Source organism: Capsicum annuum, chromosome 5 (assembly GCF_002878395.1).
Source record: "Capsicum annuum cultivar UCD-10X-F1 chromosome 5, UCD10Xv1.1, whole genome shotgun sequence".
NCBI classification, from domain to species: Eukaryota; Viridiplantae; Streptophyta; class Magnoliopsida; order Solanales; family Solanaceae; genus Capsicum; species Capsicum annuum.
The window spans coordinates 110,034,760-110,060,401 of NC_061115.1; positions in this window are offsets into that span (position 1 = coordinate 110,034,760).

The window sequence follows — 25,642 nt, forward strand, 5'->3', positions numbered from 1 at the left end:
TAAAGTTTCGCAATACTAACCCTTGTACTGGATCTTAATTTAACTATCACCTTTGGAGTATCAAGTTATTAGACGAGGGTTGATAGCTTTGAATCACTAATGTAATCTTGTTTTCCCAATTATGAACACCCTTTTGAGGATGATCGCGAATATAGGCGAGTTCTCAGAGTTGTACACCTATAAGAAAGAAATTAAACTAAAAAAGATAAAAATATATGCAACAATAATGATCTAAACGTATCTTGTACTTTCCCTACTTTGATATTCTGCCAGGGTTCCAACAACCCTAACTATGGGAATTAGCCGCTCATAGTTGTGAAACAATCCATGGAATTCAATAAATAAAGAATATAAATAATCTCACAATAATTGATAAATAAAACCCAAAGTCTCAAATCTATTAATCAACCAAAAACTAAGAACAAGACAATCCAAAGATCAAAAGTCAATCTTGGAATTAAACATGTTTGTGAATAGTATGAATGCGTCAAAAGGTATCCAAGAGCATAAAATAACTAAAAAACCCTCAAAAGAGTATTTATAGATTACATAAAAACCCTAAAAATCTAAAACAAAACAAATCGGGAAGCTTTGGGTCAAATGTCACTTACCTCAGGTAAGTGACCATCGTAGGTGGCACTTACCACAGGTAAGTAACCCAACGTAGGTAGAAGAAAATTTCTACAACTTCAGCTTCTCTAAACCTTCAGTCTGCCACTTACCCTTACCTCAGGGAAGTTACCTATGGTAAGTGACAGAAAAATTTTTCTTTTTTGATTCTCTGAACTTGGACTTTCTACAACCTACGCCACCCCACTTACGCACGTAAGTGATACCTAAGCCATATAGGTGCCATCGTAAGTGGCCGATTCTTTTTTTCTTAATTTGAAGCTCCCAAACCTAGTTTTCTGCAAAACACAACAAAAAAAATCATATCTACCAAAACAAATTTAAGTACTTGTATATTTTCTAATTTTAAGCATCGAAAGTGCCATAAAACCATGGTTAATCATACGTACAAATTAGTTCAAAAAGTGGGGTTGGGTAATGGTCTCATACATTGTGTAATTAATTGGCATATCATTAAGCCCTTTTATAAATCAATGCTAACTGTTCACATTCCTTTTTAGGATTAACACAGATGCCTTCAATATACATACATAAAATAGCTGCTAAAATAGTCCCAAAATTCCTTTATTATAATAGAATGTTATTGAGCTTTAATGATTCCTATAAGACTTTCATATTTCTTTCCAAACACATCTAGAATTCCTTAACTAATATTGCATATAAGGAGGAGAAAAAATGGATAGTAGCCTTACCTTAATTTCTGAAGTTTACCTTTTAACTTAAATTCTACAATACCTTGGAAATCTTTTCATGCTTGAACACCTTAGGAGGAAAACATAACTAAGAACATCAAAAAGAGTATGGGACTGCCTTGTAATAGAATATTATTAAGGTTTTCTCACAAAATTTAGGTTTGGAGACACATAATACCATAACGCTTTAAGGGTGAATCAAGCTAAATGTATAAATTATTTTACTTACCTTGGCTTGAGAAAAAGATGGTGCAACTAAATAGTTCTAAAGGGAAAATAGGGTGATCCTTTCTGTTCTAGAGAAAAGTAGAGAGAACTTATGAAATATGATTTTTTTTGTTTAGAAATAAAGGAAATGACCAGCACCATATAAAGTCCCTAGTTTTGCTATTTCTTTAACTGCATTTTTGACCTCAAATCGGTCAAATTGGTCCAAGTAGGTGATGCACCTAATTAAGGAGTTCAAGCTGATCAAAAGGTCAAAGTAGGTGATGTACCTACTTATTTGATTCTTTGTTAGGCACAATTAAGTTGGAACTTGGCAGATTTGAGTATTGGGCCCTTTCTCCATTTTCTTCTTTTACTTAGTTTGGGCCCAAATGAGTACATTAATATAGGTCAAAATTTGACATGTATCCTTGGGTACATTAACTTGGTTCATATAGCTCAAGTAGGTGACTCACCTACTAACTTAATTAATCAAGTGAGAACCTCAGTATTTCATTTCATTTTATGTTCTTAATCTCTTTAATGTAACATAAAAATTGTATACACTTGGCTAGTTTAAGCTTTAGATTCACATGCCTACTCACAATCCCAAGTCAAGATAGTTATGTCAATGTTAACTTGGTTGTGTCATATTAAAAGGTATGGGTAGTTTTTCAAGCCTATTTACACAATCAATACGGGCAGTTCATTACCTATGCCATAAGTCTATATCAAATTCCATATAAGTAGAACAAGTAAACATAAAATATGGGGTGTTACACTTTGAGATGCTAGTATGACAACTTAGGTTGTACCATTGAGTTAGCTTTGTACCATATATATACATATTTGTAGTTATGAAATCACTGTATATCCCTTCCACCCTTCATTGTTCATGTTGTATATCCATTACTTGACCTTGTATATAATCCTTCATCTGCTCTTTATTTATATACTGTCCAGTGATATACGGTATAGCATTTAAGAGCTGAATTATGGTTGGAATAGTCTAGTTTATCCTTATTGCCTTTTTTGTTTTCATGGATTGAGCATAGTTTGTATTTTTGTTTGCATGTTATGTATACTTGTATTATCTTTGGAGATTAATCACCAGGTACCTATTAAGTACCACATGTTTAGTACTCATACTATACTTCTGCAGCCTATAGATCATAGTATAGGTTCTCATTATTGTTTTGTGCAGCGTGTGGAGAAGCTATGATTCGGAGACATAGGGTGAGCTTTTAGGATTCAGAGTAATACTATTCTTCCTCTTATATAATAGACTAGTCTCTATGTTGTATTCAAATATGGGTTGTATCTGTATATTCATTTAGTACATCATTTTATAACCTTATTACATTAGACGCTCTTATTGATTCCACCAGGTTATGGGACTATTTTATGTATTTTTGTCTTTTACTATATTTATTCTTCATTCTACATTCATTTCTCTTAGAGGTCCATAACTAGTAGTTTCGAACTACAGGTTGGCTTAACAACTGGTGGGTTATAGTAGGTGTCATCATGACCTATGAAATTGTATTATAACAGCCTGTGAGTTTGATGGATCCATGACATTTATATGATGTAGTGGGAGAGTATTTTGGAGCATGAGGCTATGAAATATTGTAATTGGTATTAGGAGAGCCTTAATATTATCAAGATAGAGATGCAAGAATGGTCTAATAATGATAGATATATTCATACTTATTTTGGTAAATACTCTATGTCTAGGAGTTATGTTGCCATTGTGGGGAAAAAGGTCCTTGTTTTCTGATAATAGACTGTTTGGGAGACAGTTGTTGTTAACAAAACATGGCTTTATTCTATGGCTGGCAGAACTTAAAAAAGTTACTTACAAATAATAGAATTACTGGTATGGGGTTATGTTGTGACACGTGTGCATGTGTTCTTTGTGAAACTATGAGGGAGAAGATCATTTTCATCTATTTATAGAGTGAAGTTGGATTAAGCCTGTATGGTCAGCAATTCATTAATGGATGGGAATTAAAGTTGGTCAACAGGAAGTAAAGCAACATTGTCAATGATTCAACAAAAACATCGGTGTAGGTTGAAAAAAGAGTTTAACAATTCAATATATGTTTGATTAATATACCGTACGTAGCGCGCAAGAATCTTGAAGACTTACAGGAAGAAATAGTTGGATACTGTAGAGGTTATACAACAATTTGCGTTCATAGTAAAAGAGAGAGTGGGAATATTTAAGGATATGAAGAAAGCTCAAATATGTAGGATTTATTGAGAAAATCTATAATTAATATTTTGTTTTTATTATTGTTCTTGAAAACTTGCTCTGATCCTATGTTTGGAGGGGGTCGGATCTCTAATTCTTTTGATTTCCTTGTAATGATGGTTGACTATAGTAATAATATTTTATAGTTTTATGCCAAAAAGATTATTGCTTTTCTTTCACAACTTCTCACAAAAGCATCCTGGCAATAATGGTGGTAATAATATTTCCCCTATAGGAGTGGAAATGCAGATGATCATAATAAAATGGAGATGTAGTTTTTGATAACATAAGGTATTGCTAATGAAATAAAAAAATGCCCATTCCAACTTTATAATGTTAAGAAAGAAGGAGATAAAGTACGAAAGACTGAGATTTTGACAAATGTTAGGAGATCAAGAACTAAGAAATCAAAGGAAGTCAATGACCAACATGTTATGTTAGCTAATAGGATTGGTTGCCTCAACATATGGTTGAAGGCTTCTTATAGAGACCTAGAGCTAAAAAGGGGGTGAAGACTGGAAAGTAAGCAAACATTAAAAGAAATGACCTTTTAATTATTTAAAAATTGATTCATCATTGATTAAAAAATTCAAGAACTGGCTTACAAATTGTGATATTGAATAAATAAGGACTACAAGTGTGGTGGACTTGGTTAAAAAAGGAATTCTTTAAAGAGCTTCCAGATCCTTAATATGATCTTTCAGATGATATATGGTTTTTAATGTAGCCCAAATTACACCTTTAAAAGAACTATGAAGTGGTTGTTGTATCAAATATTTAACCCAACTAGATTGGGGTTGATCCCACGAAGAATAGGCTAAAATCTCAATCTAAGTTTTTATCAAAATAATTATTAAATAATGTCCACTAGATGGGGTTTTTTTGGGAATTATATCACCGAACAAGTAACAATTGCTAATTTTATTGAATTTATAATCAATAAGTGAGAGGAACTAGGACTGTATTTCCCTTAACTTCGTAACTCCATAGGTTCTTATACTAGTGGTATCTCTCGGTGCTTGACACACTTTCTTATCTCCTGAGTTTTGCACTACTAACCTCTATCTTTGATCTCAGATTTGTTTACTTAAATTATTGGATCAAGCTATTAATTGATGGTTGATAGCTTCAAGTCTCTGTTGTTCATACTGTTTTCTCATCTATAATTGATTCTTTCATGGAAAGTAATGATAAGGTGAGTTCTAACATTGTACACTATTAGAAAGAAATCAAATAAAAGTGAATAATAATACACACCCAAACACCCTTTGATAATCACTTTGTACTTGATCCCTAATATGTTACCCATCATAGTTCCCACAACCCTAGTTGTGGTGTTTAACTACTCATGATCATAAGAACACACCAATAATTATGAAAAGAAAATATATATATTCATGCACATACGAAGAATAAGATGACAAATCACGAAGCTCAACTTTAAATTAAAACCCTAAAAGTCAATGTTTACAACTCTCAAGAACAAGTATATGCCTAATAGTAATAGAATGCAAACTGCAACATAATACCTAATAGGAATATTTATAGAAAAAATAAATCTCATCCTAAATAAAATAGAATAAGAAGGTCGACAGTGGTGACAACTCAGGCAATGAATCATAGGGTCTTCCTCTGACTCGTTATGTGCCTTAGAACATATGTTTCTTTGTCTTCTTCAACTCTGGCAATGACTCATATTTTCACCCAATGACTTGTTGGGTGTCTCATTACCCATAGTTCAAGTTTTGTACCTTTGTGGAACATTAGCTAAATATGCTCATGACTAGCCTATACAATGGCTCATAGCCACGAGTGACAACTCGTTGGGAGCATTCTTTACCACAAGGAGAAGTTTTCACTTCTACATGACTTTTTGTATGTTTGCTCAAGATGAGCCATCAGACAACTCATCGCGTAGGGTCATAGCCAACTTCCAACTTTAAATCATTAAGACCATTTTCAGTGGTAATGCAATGACTTAGGCTACGACTCATAGCATAATCGAATGAATCATAGCCAGGCCTCAGGTACCAACACTTGTGTATATTTTCATTCTTTTTCCTTTGCCCATTTCTGAATCTTGTTTTACTACAAAACTACCAAAAACATAGCATATCCATATAAACAAGCCTTCGACTTAGCATATTTTTCTTATATTAAGTGTTGAAAATGTCATGAAACCACAACACAATAACAACCTCAAATTAGAACGTTTGGATGTCCTCAAACAAACGAAACAATACAATAACTATGATGCTTGACTACGAGAAACCTAAAGGACTTACAACAATCAATCCAATTCTTTTTAACACAAACTTTTCTACCCCCTCCTGACTATTTTAAAAAACCACTATCTGTACATATACAACTCATTACCATGATATAAAGGTATCAAGATATGACATCAAATTATGAATTAACAACCAAACACAAGCGAAAATAACATTAGGTCGAACAAATAGCAACCAACACTACGACACATGTGCCCTCACAACAATGACACTATCACTATTTTCAGTTCCACTTTTGTCTTTGTTTAGATTTCTTTCCCTTATTCTCCTTCATTTTTCTTCAAATTATGGATGCAGTTTCTTTTCACAATTTCTAACTTTCCTTTTATTCCGCACCCAAATCTTTTTTCTTTTTTTCTACTAACTTCTTCTAATTGGCACAAAATGTAATATGCATTAAACAAAAATAACTAGTTTATCACTAAGTGGAACTAATACTTTAGATAAACTAGATACAACAAACAAGGAGAGAAAAGGGATAAAAGAAGGAAAAATATGAAATTGACCAGTAAAATGGCTACTAGATAAAGTGGCAAATTTCAAATTAGGGTGAAAAATGTGGCTTATTGTGAAATATGAAAATCATAAATTTTTTAACTACATCTTCATCCTTAAAATGTTATATGATAATCCATTAAAATCCACCTCAAATTTACTCCAAACAGTCTCAAATTTCAAGTATAAATACCTTAATAAGTTTCCAAACTTATGAAATAAAACTCACTTGAAACGGAGCTCATTCGAAATCTAAAATTGAGATCAAAGTTTCAAGCTTTGTTAATATCTTCCAATGTAGTTTCTATTTCAAGTTTCCTACTCCAAATCTATGTAACTCCAAACTAAACGTTTAACAACATCAGTTCAACATACGAATTTATTTTTTTTAACTCGGAGCTTCAATGGAGTTTAAGCCCCTTGTGTCATATTCTTTCTCCCTCCCAGGTGATGAGTTCAAATATTTTCAAAATCAATGATTGGTTCCAACTACGAAAAAAAAAATATTTTTAACAAATATAGCTACTACGGCTTTACAAACTACGCCGCAACTACAATCTATAACTCTTTTTTTAGTCAAATCCAACAATACCAAATAATTTTCTTACACTAATATCAAAGATAAGCTCTAAAACTTCCAACTCAGTTCACAAATAACATCGAAATAGTAACAAATGAAGTTTCTCGATCTCAAATCGAAACAGTGAACTCGATTTGTTTTTCATAAAAGATAATAAAGTCAAGAATTAAGTATTGTAAGAACATTTCATTAGCCTTACTTTGAGTCCAATTGATGTAAAAGAAAATGAGATAAGATAATCAAGAAATCGAGGAGAGGAAAAGAAGAAAGAAAGAACAACTCACAACTAAAGTAAATTAGAGACCAACAAATTAAATTTGTAATTCTCTAATTTAGATAAACAATTGCATAATTAAATTAAAAGGAGAAGAGAATCGAATTCATACATGAATAATCTTGCCAAAAGATATTCAAGAAAGATCAAATGTAAAGACAAAGGATTCAACCCATAAACTCACAGGACTCTTCAATCAAAAAATATTGTCTATCTCAAATAATCTCCATCCTATTCTAAATATAGTATTAGTGTTAACTAAGATAAGAAAAGACACAAATGCCACTTCATTACATATACATCATACTTCAAACAAAATGACCCTAAAACAATTATGTTAAACTATTCTTTTATTGGTTCTTGAATTTAGTACTCTTTTGACACACTCCAAATTTTTGATGCCAAATGAAATTTTTTGGCAGAATAAATCATCAGGTCCCCCAACTTGGGGAATCTTTCACTTTGGTACCTCAAGTGCATGTTTTTCACTTTTGACACCTCAAGTATTGTACGAATTTGTCATTTTGACACTTTTTACACAATGAACAAAAATATATTGGATTTTTGTATTACACGCACGATGACGTGTAAATGGACCAATTATAATATGACATTTGTCATTTTTTATCAAAATAATTTATAAATAATTATTTTAAATAAAAAAATCACCCCTTCCGCTTAACCCACCCACCCCGCAGTCTTCTTCTTCAAGCACCCCATCCACCCCAGTCATCTTCTTCCCCTTTTTCTCTTCTTAAAACACTCCACGCCTCTCCCCACCCCCTCACCCCGATCCCGCCTCCAGTCATCTTCCTTCCAACAAATACTTCGACCCTCGCCCCCCACCCTATGCACCACCACCGCTAAATGATCTGCGCCAAACACCCCTCCACCCACTCAATCGTCTCCAAACATCAGCCCCCTCCTTCCTTAATCAAACATTTGTTATTCTTTTTTTGGGTATTTTTTTTGTTTCCCACCTCTCTGTCACATTTTCTTGAGTTGAGCAACAATTCAAGAATTACACATGGTAGCAAAAAATATATATACAAATTCATCATAAAGCTAAAAACTTTAGAAAAAAGAAAAAGAAAAAAGCTAAATACATAATGGTGGTTTTTGTAAGTTCTTGATTTTCTGGCGGTAATTTTTTTTTTGACAAATTTGGTAAATTGAGTCTTTATCAATTGTAGTTTCAGGGTCCACCGTACACGGTGGTTATGGTGGTGGTTGTAGATGGTGGAAGTGGTGCAATAAGAATAATAGTTGTGGGGAGAGTGGTAGTAATGGTGGTGATGGTTGTGCTAATTCTTCAGCTTGTGTGTTTTTTATCGATTTTACTTTGATTCTTAATTTTTCTTCTCTGATTTTTCTTGATTTTTAGTTTTTATTTATGAATTTAGCTTTATTTTTCAGATTTTCTTCATCGATTTTGCTTTGATTTTTAATTTGTTTCATTGATTTTGTTTGGTTTTTATTTTTCTTCACGGATTCAATTTTATTTTTTGATTTTTCTTCATCAATTTTGTTCGATTTTTATTTTTTCTTCATTGATGTTGCTTTTTTTTAGTCTTTCTTTATCAATTTTTCCCTTAATGATTAAAAAAATGGTGCTTATTATCTAATTTTCACGAACCCTTAAATGTTTATATAAAATCCTCTGAACATTTTTACCGTTAAATAAATTTAAAATTTACAAAAATGGTGGATAAAAATGTGAAAGAATTATAAATTAATGTGTGTTGAGTTAACATACTGTTTTTGTGAAGACGAACCCCTAAAAATGTATCTAATTTTTAAATCTCTCCCAATAATTTTCACCATTAAATAAGCTAAAGATTGACAAAAATGATGGATAAAAATAAGGAAAAAAGTATAAATTAATGAAGTTGAATTAATATATTATTGGTGGGCCAAATTGGGTGCCACATCAGCCTAAAAAGGCTTTCACGTATCTTCATTGAAGTGTAATACACACACCTTGCCAACTCAGCAAAAGGTGCCAAAATGATACACTCGTGCGCTACTTGAGGTGCCAAAAGTGAAAAACATCCACTTGAGGTACCAAAATTATAGATGACGCCAAGTTAAAGGACCTAACAATGTATTCACCAACTTTTTTTTCATGCAATAAATACTTCCCACACATGCATCATTATGCATCATTGTTAAATAATAAACTTCGCCATAGCATCTTCCATAATAAAAAGTCGTTGATCAGCTAACTTCATGCTTACACTCTTGAAAAGAGAAAAGTTAAATTATTAGGATAAGGTGCTAAAATAATAAACTCACATCTGATTTGAAAAAAAAAACTCACTTTAGTTATTTCATTAACCAACTTCATGTGCAAAAATTTGGAGAAGTTAATTTTAAAAAAATCACTGCAAACATAAAAACATACACATGATTTTACTACGAAACTGAATAAATCAACTTCACAAACATAAAAGGACTGCATACTATAGATTTACTTCTCACAAATTCAGTTGAGGAAAAACAGAACACAAAAATCTAATCTCCGTGCAAAAAATACAATATAAACTTATGCAAAAAATACAATATAAACTTATAAATGCAATACAACAGATCTTTAACAATGCACAAACATCAAAAAATAATTTTTGGAGGATGGATGTAATATCTTGTGTAAAATATTTAGTTAATTAAAAAGAAAATAAAACAAAAGGATTTACAATCAGTGAAGGAAGAAAATAACATGACGAGTCAAAGTGCTTTGTAAAGACCAAAAGGGTAAGAAATAATTAGGAAAAAGAATGGGCTTATCCCAAAGAATAGGTCTTATGGAAACAAAGAAAGGGGTAAAATGGACCATAAATTGATCCCAAAATTCAAGGAACAGAGGGGTTATAGCAAAAACAAAAAATGGAGGAGACTTTGACAAAGAAGGAGAGTAGCATCAATTTCCAAGCATCTTCGAAGTTCGGTGAAAAACTTTAACATCTACTGGAATTTTAAACGATTATCTATCTAAATTCAAGATAACGAAATCTAATATTATCTTTCATGAGTATCATCATATGATTGATAAAAAAGTTTGAATTAATGGACGTTGTCGAACTTAGACACAATTATATTAATTTTTTACATTGAAAACTTTGAATTCCAACAAATAAGGAGGAGAATGGAGGAGGATTTGAGCTATAAGACCATGTCCGTTTGGAGTTATAAATTGGTTATGAGATAGCCTAAATAAAAAAATTAACACATGATTTAATATGATCTGATTATAGATTTTATCGAAGGAAGTCATACAAAATGCTTGAGTGGCAAGTTTGGTACTTCAAATAAGTACGGTAAGTAGTAATCTTATCACAATGTATGTTTTATTAACTTGCATAGTTTATGCATGATTCTGAATAGAACAAGAGTTAGTGAAATCTTTGAAATTTCACATGGGACAAGTCTTTTACGATATGATATTGTAATAGTTATTTGAGATTTTCTCACGGTTATAAAATATATTTACCCATATTTGAGATGTGATTACTTTTATGGTAATGGTTCTTCACTTACTTGTGAAATAAGTCTCTTGACATATGTTTTTGTTTAAATTTATATGTAATACGATTTCGATAAGATTAAATGCCATATACTATTTTTGAAATGCTTTCGTCTGAGTATTTACTGTTTGCAAAGAAAATTATAAATAAGAATAGATCTTGATTTGGATTTCGTAGATAATGGCTAGTTTGTTAGACATAGTGCACCTTGTATTTACAGATTATACTATCACAACCCTACCTAGTGAGAAGGTAGAACTAGCATACAATTACTGATCTTCCTTGAGTAAGGACCTACTGATATATATAGTTGACTCTTTATGAGGGGTCTAAGGTTATTGGGATTTACTTGAAGTAGAAAGTTACAATGATTACATGATTGTTACGATCTGAGACTATCCTCTAGTCGTAATATGATGCTTAATGTCACGAGTAATCCCAAGCTAACACATGACCTGACAAAACACTAAGAATGTCAAAAATAACTAATAAAAACATATTTGCAGGAGCCTAACTGAATAATTAATAAATATTCAAAAGAAATTCAATAAAAAACAACTGAATCTAAGATCCCAAGATGAACAACTAACTTTAAGTCTGAAAATCTCTACTAAGATAAGTTTTTGGAACAAGCCTGCAACTAACTCTAATTGTCTGAAAACTTTTAAGACCCTTAAAACTTCAATGATTTTATTTTTGATCTTTCTGTATTTGAAACGTCAATTTTTTTACTTAAATTGTGTTTGAGTATGTTAATAGGGTGTCTCAATAGAGCTTCAGAATTTTTGAAAAGGGTTCTGGGTAATTTTGGAATTCTGAGGCAGTAAGCTTCTGCGATATAACCGTGTCATGGAGGCTACCCTCTGCGATATTAGAGTGGCACAAAGAATAGTCTTTGTGATATTGGCGTACCATGCCAAGACCAAATTTTTGTACAGTTTTATTTTATTTACAAGGGGTGAGGGGCTTTGGGTACATAAAAATAGACTTATTTCATTAGTTTTTCAAAGATCAATTACTCTCATTCACTCTCAAACTCAAAACCCAAGAAAAACTCGAGGGTTTCATAGAAGATTCATCATCCGGGTTCCAAGATCCAAATTGTTTTCAAATTCTCGTATATTTAAGGTGTGTATCTCCTTTCTAAATTGATTTTGTGTAAAGGCATGTATTTTAATTGTTACCCTTGTGATTTAATTGTTGAATTTTTAATATGGGTTGAGAGGTTTGGAATTATTGTCACATGAATTGAATTCCAATGGTTTCAAATTGATTGTTTATCCTTTATTTTCATGATTTTGAACAATTTAAATGCATGGGTGTGGGAATTGGAATGGAAAACATAGGTTTTCCCAAACTTGATGGTTTAATAGTTTGGAATTGGCTTTAACCTCAACCCAAATTGTGAAATTGATTTTGAAATATGTATGTATATATAAATTACTTCACTTTTGAAATCTTGCATTGTATAAAAGGTTAATGAAACATGAGTTGGTTTTGGAGGGCCTTGGTGGCCACGATTTGATTTTAAATTAGAACTTTGGAGTCTTTTTGTTAGTGGGTTAGAGTCCCATTAGCTATTAGGATGGTTTGGCATAATGACATTATCTTGCAAGCTTGATTTATTGGTATGGTGATACCATTCGTTAAATGCCTTAATGGATGAATCTTTGTTTAATAGTTGGGTACGTGTGTAAATATTTTAATTGTGCTTAAAGTGGGTTCTGTAGCTTGCCGTGGAATGTGGAGGTCCCAGGGGGACCAATGAAAACTACGTTTGCTGGCTTAGGGGTCTACTGACCATGTGTTTGAGTCACACTTTATATATATATATATATATATATATATTTGAGGGACGGCTAGATACCCTGATGACTTTAGCTTTCACTTATTTTTTCTCTAGTTCAAGAAGCTAACATGCACTAGGGCCCTTACAGTGGGGAGAGTCAGACCCATATAGCCTGTGGGTGTCTTTAGGATGGTTGAAGCTACACAGTCTAGGTTAATTATTTTTGACCTCATGATTAAGCATTATTCCCTATTCCGGCATCTTATATATATGTAAATTTGAATGTGTACATGTTGTTTTGACTGATTTGTACTTGGTGTTATTTTATCCCTACCCTGAGTTACATGCTAGCGCTCTCCCAAGTAACCATCCTAGAACGCTACACTATTTCATAATGTAGGGTCCTAAGATACTTCTTTTGCCCTTGTGCAACATTAGGTGGATTAGCATGCTGTCGAGTTGTTTTGATGTGGTGAGCTTCCATTCTTAGAAAGGACAATCATTTCATAGTCTGTTTTCCTTATGTTTTAGACCTTCTTTTGGGATACTTTTTGGCTAAAGTCGGGGGCATGTCCCGACCTAGATGATGTCCATTTTTGTTAGAGGTTTTTTGTGGACAATTGTGGATTGGGAATTATTGAATTCTTATAATCCTTATCTTGGTTCATTTATCCATCATTCATTATTGTTCAATTGGATTCCGCATTGCTATTATCATTATTTTTTGCTCATGAGGTTAGGTTCTAGGGGTGGTCACCGGTCCATAATAAACATGAGATACCCATCACGGCCAGGCCCTAGTTTGGATCATGACAAGCTTGGTATTAGAGAACCGTTTAGAGTCATTAGGTGTCCACAAAACTGTATCGAGTAGAGTCCTTTTTATGGGCGTGTATCCCGCCAGGGTACGAGGAATTTAGGAATGTTTCCCTTTCTTGTGTTCTATTTTTGGGATATAGAGTCTAGTGTTATGAAACTTTTTTAATTCCTGGCTTCCTTCCATTTAAGATCATGCCTCCTCGAAGATCTAATGCTCATAGAAACTTCGCTGGAAACTCTTTCCTATCCGAGGACAATGTGGAAAAGACTCTCCCTATGTATGGGGTGCAGACTTGGTCTAGGGTCCTTACTCCAAATTGTACTTCCCCATGCGGAGTTTAACCGATTCCTACTAGTCCTCCTCGGGATCCTTGGGCTAGTGATGCTCATGCCTCAACACCTCCGAGTGATGTTTCTAATGTGGAGTTTTATTGGTCAATTCATCTTCTTACTCAGTTTGTGTCATCATAGTCTCTCCAGTCTGATTGTGTGGGTTATGTTGCTTCTTCTTCTGAGGTCACTAGAGTTGGCAAATTCATGAGGTTGAATCCCCCAACCTTTACTAGCTCTAAGGTAGAGGAGGATCCTCAAGGTTTTGTAAAAAAGATATAGAAGATATTTTGGGTTATGCATGCTACTAATTCTGAGGGTGTAGAGTTTTATAATGCCCCGATTCCCGAGAACAGAAATGCCACACGGTGCTTATGATTCCGAAGGACCACAAGATAACCCTTTTTGTGATATCTGTACCTGTTCACTGCATAATATAATAAAATACATGCGAAAACTGGCTAGCACTTGCCATAAGGTTCAAACATCTAGAAATATACAATATCTTAAACCACACAATAATACATCTGTCTGAAAAGCCTCTACACTGCCTGAACTGTAGAGTTGAAGGGACAATTCCCCTAAGTAACTCCGTCTACTAAAATCAAATACTGTAATAAAAACATCCTCGGATGATGAGGACTTACTGCTGCACCCACTGCTGCTATACAAGTGACTTCTAAGATGCTCCAAGTTTCACTCCTCTGAACCTATGGAGCCCTAAAATAAAAGAACACCATAGCGTGAATGCGTCAGTACTAAGATGTACTGAGTATGCAAGCAGGGAAGGCTAAATGCAAGGGCTTATGCATGAACATTTAATCAGCAGAATAATCATGAGAATAACGAACGAGTACGCATATATGAATGCATAGTTCACAACCACTATAACAATTATAACGACTCCAGATACCACAACTCGGATACCACTTTACTATCCTCGAAACTCACTACTGTACTGGGGTACTGCATTACTGAATCACAGGATACCAATACTGATCAATCGAATACATTCACACCCCTGATTTATAGAAGATTTATACTGACACAGAAACCATGGAAAGTAGTTACATAACTCACCATGACTCCTCATAAGCAACTGAATATATGGGGGTGCACGCAATAATTTGAATAATATCTTTGATTTCGTAAAACATGCGTACGGAAAATAAAGACTCACATGGCTTGAATTTTATTATCCATACTTCTCATAATATTGTAGAGAGGAAAACATAGGTAAAATCCCATAAATCATCATAAAATCATCAATATTCATCATAAATTCTCATGACTCATCATAGACAACCAAACTTATTAACTCAAGACTCGGAGCGACTCAATAGTTTCAAGAAACATACTCTTATGGACAGGGGAGTTTCCTATAACCTACAACCCCGTGTGAGCCACGTGGAATACCAACGTTTGCCCTCCTAGGGAGAGCACTCCCATTGGCGGGAGTGTTGTACTCTTGCCGGGGAGTACAACCTTAAAGCTTTCATAATCACAATTTGGCTCTCTGGCCAACAATATCATCATCAAAAAACCTACGGTGGCACATAGGTTTGGAGAAATACCAAATTTCCCTCTCGGTGCTAAGTAATACTCCCCGACTAGCTCAGAACGCATTAGGAAATCCACCACAACATCACAAGGGTCTATCATAAAGAGCAAATCAAATCTCTTTCTCATTTATCAAATCATATCAATTTGTGGATTCCTAACTCAACACATTTTAGCTCATAACATTTTAATTTTCCTCAAAATCAACATGGTATCAATAACACAATATTTCGTCTCTGCGAGCTTAAAATCAATACAAATCATCCCGACTCTGCGGATGCAAATCAAAATTCTCAAATGATCATTCTTTCATTTCAATAGTCAAATCATGACAATACTTTTGAAAAGCATTTAATATCTTCAAATCATAGTAAGATTTTGTATGTCGTAATATAACTCAAATCATGGCTCTTATATCAAGAATCCTCAAAAAAATAATTTCATAGTAGTGGTATGCAATTTATGGCATAAAATCTCAATTCAAGAAAACAAGATAATAAGGTTATTATGTATACCAATATTGGACTATTCAAAGTTCCATAAATCATATCTTGAAAACACTTGAAATGTCAACTCATGGTAGAAATATGAAATTCACCATATCAAATCATAACTTGGGAATAATAAAGTAATCATGTATATCAAGCCTTAAACAATTTATATTTCTTATAACCTCATAATTCGTCATTAAAACATCTTGGGTATTTACCACTTACAAAATCATGAAATTCCAATGATAAAATCAATTCTTTGGGCACAAGAATGAAAAGATATTCTTGTTCAAAACCGCACATACTAAGTTCTCATGGAGTTCATGTTAAGTTCTCAAATCATCGGAAATTCATCGATCGTAGCACGACTAAGATTATCGCGGAACTAACTCAGCACTAGACCAGCAGACTATTTCGGGCATACGTACCCCTAGAAATCAATAACATAAGTAATACATAGTATACAACAACACATACTCACATGGCCACAGGCCATCATGCACCATGCATTTATTAACACCTCACACCAATCATTTGAAGATCATATTCATATACAAGTATTGGGATCTCATGCCATTACATCGTAGATCATTCATCAAGGTTGTATACGGTAAAGGAAGAATACAATATAACATAGTTCATCCAATCGGGATACACACAAATAACATACATTCAACACGTTATGGTTCACTTCTCAAGGTTCTTTCCTTTAAGATCTTGATATATGCAATTCGACCCATAAATAGATATTTCACACTTAGCGTGGCCTAATGGCCTTACCATTTCCCTCAAGCATCATAGTAAACACGTATCATGCAAGTATGGTATGAACTCATCACTTCGATCACAAGGGGTCATACGATCCATTCTTCTTCAACTAGGCATTTCTACAATTACCTTGCATGCACCATTTAGGCGTAGGTCAGTATGAACAATTACATGTGCTACAACACCATCATTCATCTTAATTCCACTAACTAAATCCCTCATCTGCAGTTACAACCATATCATAAGCCTTCCACACAACATCCCCAATTTTAGACAATAACATGGAGTTCATATTGAACGTATACATAGAAAGTAGTCTAGTCATTTAGAACTTATTATATCCTAAGTACGTAAATTTATAGCCTCTTAGACAATTCCAAAAACACCTTACATGCACTTTTAGGCATTGGTGAATTTGTCAAATTCTCATGTGTTCCGCCACCCTATATATCTCATCCAACACACATAATCATCACATGCATGTATCAACCAACATACACCAACACCACACATATATATATATCAACCAACATGCATAATCATCATATATATATATATATCAAGTAACATACATAATCCTCATATATATCTCAACCATCAAATATCAATCAACATATATATATATATACATCATCAAAATCTAGAATATATACATATATATATATATATACATACATACATATATATATATATACATAACTTGAACTTTTAAAAAGGGATTCGTGGACTCTATGGACGAAAGAAGTCCATAGATAAACACTTGCATACCTTAGATTTCGTGGCTGGAAGAGATTGACGGAAGGAATTCTTGAATCAAAGCCTCCAATCAATTTTTCCCAATTCAAAACCCTAACCCTAACTTGATATATATATATATATATATATATATATATAGAAATGAGAGGAAAATAATACAAGTTCTCAGCTGGATGGGGTATTTATAGAGGTTTAAAAGAGTGGTGAAAGACCAAACTGCCCCTAAGAAACAAATAAAATACGAATTTGTCCTTCAGTGATCTATCCGATAGGCTGAAGTAAATTGGCCATAACTTTTTACTCCAATGTCCAAATTGGATGAAACCAATTTTATTGGAAAGGAGACTCTCAGGGTTTTCCGTTGATATATAGCAGCTCACACAGTTCATTATGTACAAGGAGTTATGATCATTTGAAGTTGACAAAAAAAATCGCCTGGCTGCAGTATTTTTTTTCCTGCACATTTTATTGTTCATAGTTCGATCGGAATGGTCGTAGTTTGATCGGAATGGTCATAACTCATCGCTCGAGTGTCCGTTTTGGGTGATCCACATATCGTTGGAAATCTTATTTGATGCTCTACAAAATGGTGGGTCGAAATCCAAGAAATGACACACAGAAAAATTGAAATCATTCTCGAAGATAGGATCCAATACATTTACGCACAAAATTTCGACGAAAATTTTTATGCGGTATTACATCATCTCCCCCTTGGAAACATTCATCCTCGAATGTGAAGGTTAGATTAAAAATACTAATCGACTGGGTTTATTCAAGATAGCAACATATCTCAAAACATAACCACATGACTGAAGCAACCAATACTCTGCGTACGTTCACTAGTCATGCACATCTATCACATAAAACATTCAACAACCTACTCATGGGTATATTTTCACAAAACACATGCATCTCAAATGCACAAAATCATAACCCAACCAATCTCTTCAATATATGTTCAAACATGCCCACAATTCAAGTTCCTTTCTATTGGACATGCATATTAAATACGAATATACCTGATATACCAAATTCTCAAAAGCATAACTAGAAATGCAATGAACGATGAGGTTAACATCATAGAAAGAGAATGGACATGCAATTATTATAACATTATGGGGTATCTCCCCCTTGGGACCCAAGGTCCCTCTAGACATATTTCACTGAAATAAGAATGGGTCGGGAACTGTCTCCCTTTACTGCTTTTCCATACCTACTGGCACCACTACCAGATTCTGAGGGCCTGACTTGTCACTTTCTCTATCATCCTCCTCTCAGCTTTAAGTCATCGTCAGATACTTTTGAACACTTGGCTAAACCCCGAAATAAACTACAACCAATGTACTCTAGAATCTGAGGCATAAAGGTGCACAAAATGATAACTTAATTCATCCAGAAAGACTACCCCTGAAAACATAAATTCAATACCAATGCTACTTCTTGGAATACAACTCTTATCTTTCCTTAGTCTCTACAATCATTATCATATACATACACTCTTTTCAACACCTACTTGTCCCACTAAACACATTATCTTCTTCGATTTCTTCATAGGCTACTAATACTACACTCACATCTTAATACTTAGTTTGGAGTCAACAAACTTACATTCTTCAAAGATTCAAGCTTAGATTCTAAAACATAACAGGAATATCCACAATTTTTTAATAAACATACTATTCTCATTCTAGCCTTCAAATATCACATCTCTTAAACTTATACTTCTCCACACCATGAGAATCGCAGCTATATCTCTATCAATCAACACATATAATTCCCAACTTCCACACTTAGATTCTTACATATATAATTTTAGGCCTATCTGCAGCGACCGTTAGAGAAAGTTCTATCTGAAGGACTTTGGCTTCACTACTTCTATTACCTTAAGAGTAAGGTAAATCTGACATAAGTAGATAATTACAAGAGTCTACATAACTCTCTTGGAAAATCTTGCTATAGCACGATCTGGATCATGAGCGAACGGAAACACTTCTAAACATCCCATAGCCTCCCGTACATGAATGTGGAGTGCAACACACTCTTGTACAAGACTTTACTAGATGCGGCTTTTCAGACTCCCTAGGACACTGTTGAACCTTAGGCTATGATACCAAGTTTATAACGCTCCGATTCCTGGAACCGAAATGCCTCACGGTGCTTATGATCCCGAAGGACCACAAGCTAACCCTTTTTTTGATATTTGTACCTGTTCACTGCATAATATAATAAAATACATGCGAAAACTGGCTAACACTTTCCATAAGATTCAAACATCTAGAAATATACAATATCTTAAACCACACACTAATACATCTGTCTGAAAAGCCTCTACACTGTCTGAACTGTGGAGTTGAAGGGACAATTCCACCAACTAACTCCGTCTACTAAAATCAAATACTGTAATAACAACATCCTCGGATGATGTGGACTCACTGCTGCACCCACTGCTGCTATATGAGTGACTTCTAATATGCTCCAAGTTTCACTCCTCTGAACCTATGGTGCCCCAAAATAAAAGAACACTATAGCGTGAATGCGTCAGTACTAAACTGTACTGAGTATGCAAGCAGGGAAGGCTAAATGCGAGGGCTTATGCATGAACATTTAATCAATAGAATAATCATGAGAATAAAAAACGAGTACACATATATGAATGCACAGTTCACAACCACTATAACAATTATAACAACTCCAGATATCACAGCTCGGATACGACTTTACTGTCCTTGGAACTCACTGCTGTACTGGGGTACTGCATTACTAAAACACAGGATACCAACACTGATCAATCGAATACACTCACACTCCTGACTCTTAAAGATTTATACTGGCACAGAAACCATGGGAAGTAGTTACATAACTCACCATGACTGCTCATAAGCAACTGAATATGTGGGTGTGCACGCAATAATTTGAATAATATCTTTGATTTCGTAAAACATGCGTACAGAAAATAAAGACTCACATGGCTTGAATTTTATTATCCATACTTCTCATAATATTATAGAGAGGAAAACATAGGTAAAATCCCATAAATCATCATAAAATCATCAATATTCATCATAAATTCTCATGACTCATCATAGACAACCAAACTCATTAACTCAAGACTCGTAGCGACTCGATAGTTTCAAGAAACATACTCTTATGGACAAGGGAGTTTCCTATAACCGATAACCCAACGTGAGCCGCGTGGAATAACAATGTTTGCCCGCTTAGGGAGAGTACTCCCATTGACGGGAGTTTTGTACTCTTGCCAGGGAGTACAACCTTAAAGCTTACATAATCACAGTTTGGCTCTCTGGCATACAATATCATCATCAACAACCCTACGGTGGCACATAGGTTTGGAGAAATACGAAATTTCCCTCCCGGTGCTAAGTAATACTCCCCGACTAGCTCAGAACACGTTAGGAAATCCACCACAACATCCCAAGGGTCTATCATAAAGACCAAATGAAATCTCTTTCTCATTTATCAAATCATATCAATTTGTGGATTCCTAAACATATTTTAGCTCATAACATTTTAATTTTCCTCAACATCAACATGGTATCAATAACACAACATTTCTTCTCTACGAGCTTAAAATCAATATAAATCATCCCGACTCTGTGGATGCAAATTAATATTCTCAAATGATCATTCTTTCATTTCAATATTCAAATTATAACAATAGCTTTTGAAAAGCATTTAAGATCTTCAAATCATAGTAAGATTTTGTATGTCATAATGTAACTCAAATCATGACTCTTATAGCAAGAATCCTCAAAAAAATAATTTCATAGTAGTGTTATGCAATTTATGGCATAAAATCTCAATTCAAGAAAACAAGATAATAAGGTTATTATGTATACCAATATTGGATGATTCAAAGTTCCATAAATCATATCTTGAAAATACTTGAAATATCAATTCATGGTAGAAATATGAAATTCACCATATCAAATCATAACTTGGGAATAATAAAGTAATCATGTACATCAAAGCTTAAACAATTTATATTTTTCATAATCTCATAATTCGTCATTAAAACATCTTGGGTATTTACCCACTTTACAAAATCATGAAATTCCAATGATAAAATCAATTCTTTGGGCACAAGAATGAAAATATATTCTTGTTCAAAATGCCACATACTAAGTTCTCACGGAATTCATGTTAAGTTCTCAAATCATCGGAAATTCATCGATTGTAGCACGACTAAGATTATTACGTAACTGACTCAGCTCTAGACCAGCAGACTATTTCGGACATACGTACCCCCAAAAATTAATAACATAAGTAATACATAGTATACAACATTTCATACTCATATGCCCACAGGCTATCATGCACTATGCATTCATTAACACTTCACACCAATCATTTGAAGATCATATTCATATACAAGTATTGGGATCTCATGCCATTACATCGTAGATCATTCAACAAGGATGCATATGGTTAAGGAAGAATGCAACATAACATAGTTCATCCAATCGGGGTATACACAAATAACATACATTCAACACATCATGGTTCACTTCTCAAGGTTCGTTCCTTTAAGATCTTGATATATGCAATTCAACCCATAATTAGACATTTCACACTTAGCGTGGCCTAATGGCTTTACCATTTCCCTCAAGCATCGTAGTAAACACGTAGCATGCAAGTATGGTATGAACTCATCACTTCGATCACAAGGGGTCATACGATCTATTCTTCTTCAACTAGGCATTTCTACAATTACCTTGCATGCACCATTTAGGCATAGGTCAGTATGAACAATTACATGTGCTACAACACTATCATTCATCTTAATTCCACCAACTAAATCCCTCGTCTACACTTATAACCATATCGTAAGCCTTCCACACAACATCCCCAATTTTAGACAATAACATGGAGTTCATGTTGAACGTATACATAGAAAATAGTCTAGTCATTTAGATCTTATTATATCCTAAGAACGTAAATTTATAGCCTCTTATATAATTCCACAAACACCTTACATGCACTTTTAGGCATTGGTGAATTTGTCAAATGCTCATGTTTTCCGCCACCCCATATATCTCATCCAACACACATAATCATCACATGCATGTATCAACCAACATACACCATCACAGCGCATATATATATATATCAACCAACATGCATAATTATTATATATATATATATATATATATATATATATATATCAAGTAACATAAATAATCCTCATATATATCTCAACCATCAAATATCAATCAACATATATATATACACATCATCAAAGTCTAGAAAATATATATATATAACTTGAACTTTCAAAAAGGGATTAGTGGACTCTATGGATGAAAGGAGTCCATAGATAAACACTTGCATACCTTAGATTTCGTGTTCGGAAGAGACTGGCGGAAGGAATTCTTGAATCAAAGCCTCCCAATTCAAAACCCTAACCCTAACTTGATATATGTATATATATATATATATATACATATAAGAGAAATAAGAGGAAAATAATACAAGTTCTCAACTTAATGGGGTATTTATAGAGGTTTAAAAGAGTGGTGAAAGACCAAAATACCCCTAAGAAACAAATAAAACCCGAATCTGTCTTTCAGTGATCTATCCGATAGGCTGAAGTAAATTGGCCATAACTTTTTACTTTGATGTACAAATTGGATGAAACCAATTTTATTGGAAAGAGGACTCTCAAGGATTTTTGTTGATATATAGCAGCTCACACATTTCATTATGTAAAAGGAGTTATGATCATTTGAAGTTGACCAAAAAAATTGCCTGGCTGCAGTATTTTTTTTACCTGCACATTTTCCTGTTCACAGTTAGATCGGAATGGTCGTAGTTTGATCGAAATGGTCGTAACTCATCGCTCGAGTGTCCGTTTTGGGTGATCCACATATCGTTGGAAATATTATTCGATGCTCTACAAAATGGTGGGTCGAAATCCAAGAAATGACTCACTTAAAAAATGTAAATCATTCTCGAAGATAGGATCCAATACATTTACACACAAAATTTCGACAAAAATTTTCTTGGGGTATTACAAGTTTGGTGCATACCAGCTGAATGATGTGAGATATCAGTGGTATAAAAAGTGAAACAATCGAGGGGTGATGATGTTGATTAGGCTATATGGGAGAAGTTTTCTAGTGCTTTTCTTGATCGCTTCTTTCCTCGGGAGTTGAGGGAATTTAAGGATGAGAATTTTGTTAATCTGAAGTAGGGCTAGATAAGTGTGAAGGAGTATACTTTAAAAATATATCAGTTGTCTCGCTATGCTCTGGAGTTGGTATCTAGCATAAGGGTTAGGCTAAGGAAGTTTGCTTCAGGCTTGTCGCGGGACTTTGTTTTAGAATGTAAGGCTTCTATGCTGAAAAATTTTATGGATATCTCTAAACTTGTGGTGTACATATAACAGTTTAAGGACGAGAAAAAGAAGCAAGTGGATATTGGAGAGAGGAAAAGTAAGAAGTTTAGGTATTCATAGCAGGATAAATAACAACAAAATAGTGGGAAAAATGATAGACAGTGGACCAAAAAGAAGAATTAGGGGAATTCGTATTTGTCTTCTAGTGCTTCTTATCCTAAGTCATCGGGTGATCGTGGTTTGCAGGTTATTTTTGGTTTTAAGGCATAGGGTACTTAGTCTCAGCTAGTGGTGCTCAGTCAACCCCATCTTATCCTTTTTACTATTTTTGTGGGTAGATTTATCATGGATAGTGTAATCTGAAGAGGAATCAATGTTATAATTTTGCCATCTTGGTCACATTCGAAGAGACTGTCCTTCAACAAAGGTATCCACGGGAGATAATAAAGTCCCAGTTGCTACATCTTCATCTCCTATGGAAAAATGTGCTACTTTTAGTTCCAATACTGGTCAAAATCATCTCTATGCTCTTGCTAGCTGTCAGGAATTCGAGGCTTCTCCTGATATTAATATCAGTACATTACAACTTTTCTCTCGTGCTGTGTATTACTTTCTTGATTTGGGTTCTGCCCTTTCTTATGTGACCCCTTATATGGCCATGCATTTTAATTTTGGTCTCGAGATTGTTTCTAAGTTATTCTCTATGTCTACTCTGGTAGGTGATTCTATTGTGTCTAGAAATATTTATAGGGGTTGTGTGGTGTTTGGTAGAATTGGATATGTTAGATTTTGATATGATCTTAGGGATGGATTAGCTCTATTGATGATATACTCCTTTAGATTGTTGGATCCAAAAGGTCAGTTTCAAATTCCCTAAGGAACTAATAATGGAATGGGAGGGAAGTTCCTTAGTTCTAAGAAGGAGGTTCTTCTCTTATCTTAGAGCCCAAAATTAATTTTCAAGGGGTGTCTTACCATTTGGTTCAGGTTAAGGATTTTAGCTCGGAGGGTCCCTCTTTGCAATCTGTACCTATGGTTAAATAGTTTCCTGAGGTATTTTTTAATGATTTTCCTAAAATTCCACCTAATAGGGAAATAGACATTGGGATTGATCTTATACCCGATACCCTTCATATCTCTATTCCTCCTTATAGAATGGATCCAGTTAAATTGAAAGAGATAAATGAGCAATTGAAGGATCTCCTTAATAAGGGTTTCATTTATCTTAGTGTGTCCTCGTGGGGTGCTCTTGTGCTTTTCATACGTAATAAAGATGGGTCTTTGTAAATATGTATAGACTATTGGCAGTTGAATAAGGTTACGGTAAAGAATATGTATCCTCTTCTTAGGATTGATGATATATTTGACCAACTTCAGGGTGCTAGATGTTTTTCTAAGATTGATTTTTGTTCGGCTTATCATTAGTTGAAAATTAGGGATAATAATATTCCCAAGACTATTTTTTGAACATGACATGGTCACTATGAGTTCCTGGTTATGTCATTTGAATTGACTAATGCTCTAGCTGCTTTTATAGATCTCATGAATTGGGTGTTCCTAAAGTTTTTTGACTTCTTTATGATAGTATTTATTGATGGTATTTTGGTGTATTTTAAGGGTGAGGAGGATTATGCCAATCACCTTTGAATTGTATTATAGACTCTTAAGGATCAGCAGTTTTATGCCAAATTTTCTAAGTGTGAGTTTTGGTTGGATACTGTTACCTTTGTCGCGTATGTTATATATAGTGAGAGGATCATGGTGGATCCAAAGAAAGTTTAGGAGGATAAGAAGTGGCCTAGATCTGCGACTCTAATCGACATT